This window comes from Caloenas nicobarica, chromosome 10 (genome assembly GCF_036013445.1).
Source record: "Caloenas nicobarica isolate bCalNic1 chromosome 10, bCalNic1.hap1, whole genome shotgun sequence".
NCBI classification, from domain to species: domain Eukaryota; kingdom Metazoa; phylum Chordata; class Aves; order Columbiformes; family Columbidae; genus Caloenas; species Caloenas nicobarica.
In genome coordinates, this window is record NC_088254.1 from 7,317,707 (window position 1) to 7,322,253 (window position 4,547).

Below are 4,547 nucleotides of genomic sequence, written 5' to 3' on the forward strand. Positions count from 1 at the left end.
GACATCCCTTCATTATTTGGTGTGTAGTATGTACACACAGCTGTGTATTTATGTCTACACACATGTACTACACAATATACACATATATACTTATTTTTATATATGTGCATATGCTTATAGAAATCTGTATATATAGAAATATTTTTATATATATATATATTAAAAAACCTATACCAGTGGATGGGCTTTTGCATTTTATATTCTGACTTATGGGGTAAACAAGGATAATTCTGTTATGTTCTTCTGCCTAAGGCTATAGCTTTATCCCCAAAATAGTTTAAAAAACCAGATGTTCATCATACCATTCACTGACATAGACTATATGTTAGCACCCAATGCACAAACAGATGGTGTAATGGAGTAAAAGAGCACCTGAAGGTCAGTTTGTAGGCACTGCCTGATGAAATCAGTAAATCAAATGGCAACGGAAAGGCAAGCTTTAAGTATGCTGAGTTCTTTTTCCTTATTCTTTCTTCACAAACCACGTTCCCCAAAACAACAATGCACTTCACACAGTGCAAATTCTAGAACTCATGGCACAGAACTGGAGAAAAGCAGTCGTGAATGTGAATAGCTAGAAATGGGTAAGCTCCTCACACAGCCTTTTACTGCCTGGCTGCATGAAACATGGGAAGTGCTGAATGTCTGGGTTGAAGGGAGTAAGGTTTTAAAGGTGTACAGGGGCTCTCATAGCTAAAAGTTACTGGAAGCGTTAATGCAGTAAAGAGGGTAGGATACATACAGGATACATTAGGTATTATCATAAAACAGAGGCTTCTGATGACTTGTTATAAATATATATCTTTGCAATTACGTAATGTAAACAGATACTATGCATATATTATAAAAGCAAGGAACAACTCATTTGCAGATATAAAAAATTCTCACAATAAAATCTAGCTGCCAGGAGTTTACCAGGACTGCTAAGAAGCAGGATGAAAACTGAATTCATGTGTCCATTAATGCACTTCAGGCCTTTGCCATGGGTTGGGGTTAAAGGAAGGGATGAATGAGCTTCTAAGAGCATCTTTAGAGGGGAGTGGTGGTAGTGAAGTGAGGATTTTTAACTTGCATGCTTTTACTATAGCAGTGCAGTTAAGCTCAACTCCTAGAGAAGCTGGAATTGTGGCTGGAGAAAAACAAAGTTTCAGGGTGTTCTTAATATTTATAATAAACCTTTTATTATAGTCTGAAATTAAAATAAAATTAGGGCAATTTTGTAGATTTTGGGGATTCACCTCAAGAGGGGAATGGGGAAGGGAGGAGGCAGAAGGAGAGATGCATGCTGATCCAGATGGACGACTGAAGAAATCTGCACCTTGCCAGAGCAGCATTTCCTGAGCGTGCAATGTTTGTTGCTATGCCAGGGAACTGGTTTAGGTTACACTGCTGGGTGAAACAACAAAAGGGTAAAAGTCTGAGGTTAGTTTGGATAAGCACCCAGATTTCAAAACATAATTGGAGCTGTTCAGACTTCTGATATCTGCAAACCTCAATAATCATGAGAATGGAGTCTTATGACTTTGGTGCTTCTGCTTCTTTTCTAGCATGTAGCAGATGCTAGAAAAGCCCAAACACTCTTTTTCGGTATGAAAATATTAAGAGAAGTTTCGTTCACGTTCAGTTTTGGAAACTACTAGTGGTTTGGAATTAATCATTTTATCCTAGAGCTATCATGTATTAAACATTTAATGGCGATATTTGAAACTCTAGCTAGGATTTTAAAAAACAGTCATTTGACTGTCAGGCTAACACACTCCGAGGTATTTACACCTAAGATGTAAAAAAAAGTTTCTGTGATGAATTTCAGAGAATCTTCTGAACGTGTAACTATGTTGCCTATATGTAGTCTGGTAGCCTTCTCATTAGATGAACTGGCTGAACTGGAAATTTGACTTTGAACCAATTTATTTTTTTTCTTCTTAACCTTGGAGAACTATTAGCGATCTCTAGGAGTAATATACATAAAATGCTTAGTTTACCATTTAATTTAAAGATTACATAGTTCTCGTGTCACTCAGAATAGGCTGTCCCATAATCTCAGTACTAATAAAACCTAGCGCGAATATTGTTTCTCCAGGCTATTCAAACAACTTGCTTGCAATGCACCTACTGATTCATGCTGAATTATTAAGCCCTAAATAAATGGGCTGGAGTGGTTTCTCCTTTGCTAAAGATGAAATGACGCTCTTCTTGGAAAAGATGATTTTTACAACAAACTGAGCTTAGAACACGAAGCCTATGATTTTTGCTGATGTTTAGTTCTCCTTTTGATTCCACACCTCAGCCCCTGCCCCGATATCCCTCTATTAAGGTGTAATGTTAAAGAGAAATGTGTTTATGACTTGTTTCAAAGTACGTGCACAGACATAGCTGACCTGTAGAATTCCTTTAGCTAGATATCTTAAATGCCTCTTTACTAACTACAGCACAAGAGCACTTTCAGCAGTCACAGAAATTATTGGAATGTGAATGCCTGTTACCTGAATTGTATCAAGTTGTTAAAACTGTGTATCTTGGTATATGAGATTTTAAAAAGAAAGGAGGAAATCTATGGAGGCAAACAGATCTGGTTTTTCCCTAACTCACAGTGGTTAGGCAACTCATCACACAAACTCAATAATATTTGTGGTCTTGCAAAAAAAACTTACAATGTTCTTTCATTTTCTGTGAAATGAAACAGTAGAATTGTACCTCACATGACTTCCAATTCAAAAGGGGAAAATTGTGATTTTTATAGCAGTGAAATCTGAAGCAAACGAACATGAAAAAAATACTGAAATACCTGCACTTTGAACTGTCTTTAAGTATTTATCTATACAACTAATAGAATGCAGAGTATTAGGAATAATGCAAATATTACGGAAGTACCCATGAAAATACTAGGAAAACTATATTAGCCTCACAGTTAATATACAGTACAATAAAAACCTTGCAAAATTGGATCAATGCAAAGCAGCAAGTAAGATACAGGTTCATTTGAAATGTGGAGGCATTCACTTGATAGCAAACTGTAGGTTTGGCATAGGGTTTCTTTCCACCATGCTACACTTAATTGCATTCATACTTTACAGTTAAAACAAGAAAACCCAAAAAATTCCAGAATCAAAAGAACCTGAATTTATAATATGCACTGTCAGACCCAGCCAAACCAAGGAAAGTGTATTTGTTGCCATCGAGGTCTCCAGCACATCAAAATGCTCCTGGTCTTTTGCTATATTTTTCTTCCATATAAAACATAAAAATCTACCTCCTAGTGCTCTACCTCGTGTCGAATTATTGAAAACTAGCCAAGACTCCTTTTTTGTTATTAAGCAGTGATTCAGAAATGAGAGCACCTTACTTTATGCTGGTGTGTGTATTTTTGAGAAACTTGTAGTAGTGCTGAGCTAAAATGACATTTTATTTTAAAACTTAAAAATGCATATCTTATTTTTCCAGTCAGAAGTTATCTTATGATTTTTGCTTCCTTTTATCAATGACCACAACTGTGATAAAACAGGAATACAGAAGCTATGTGTTAGCCAATTTTTCTTGCTCAGTTACAGCTGTACAGTAGGTAAGTACCTTTATAAAAGTTTTGGTGGGCATTGGTTCAGCTATGCTATTTCCATAGTTCCTTTTTTTTAAAAAACAAGTTAAAAATATTAAAGAAAACTGTTCAAGCCAGTGTGGTTTGATTCGAATATTCTGTTGGTCCCAAACTGACCAGGCAGTGCAGAGCTTAACAACTTGGAGAGAGTGACGACAGAATGTCTCTGAGATTCCATGCCACCTTGCAATAAAATGTTACCCAGTGTAAATATGTTTCCGTGTGATTTATGTTATTTACTTAAGGCATCTCGTTTAGATTTTTTTTTTTCTCAGAATTTTATCTAGCATGAAACAAACAAACAAGTTTATCAACCACACAGAGATTTTTTGCAATAGGAAGTTGGGTTTGGAGCATCTTCAGCATGACGTGAAAAGACGGCTTGCTACCAAAAGCAGAGGGCAGCTTGAAGAAAGGCAAGACTCCTGTTCAGACGCTCCCCAATGTAGGTATTTAACCAGGAAAACAAACAATGGAAGAGTCAGGTACTATGTTCCAGTACTGGTTTGGGTTTTGTATTGTTTGGTGTTTATTCTTTCCCCAGTGTGTGAAAGAACCTAACAAAAAGCTTCTGAGTGCAAATATATTTACAGAGTAAGGCTGCGGTTAGGGTGTGTCTTCATTGTAATTATTGTGTAACATAAATATCCATCCCTGAGAAAGGAGAAGGGGGACACAATCCAACACAGTTGATTTGTAAATGTATGTATGCTCATGTTGTGCAATCTGGTCTTAAAAACTACTTTGACACCTGAGGTGAATTAAGTGGGGCTTTTTTCTTTTTTTAGATTTCCTCATTTTCTTATAAAGAATTATCAAGAGGATATGTAAATGGTTGCAAAATGTATGAAATATTGAGACAGCAGGAGTCACTAAGTGGAAACACATATGTTTGTCTGTCCATGAGGTTAGAATAGCCACCGGAGTGGTTGGGTAAAGAAAATTTGACTGAAAA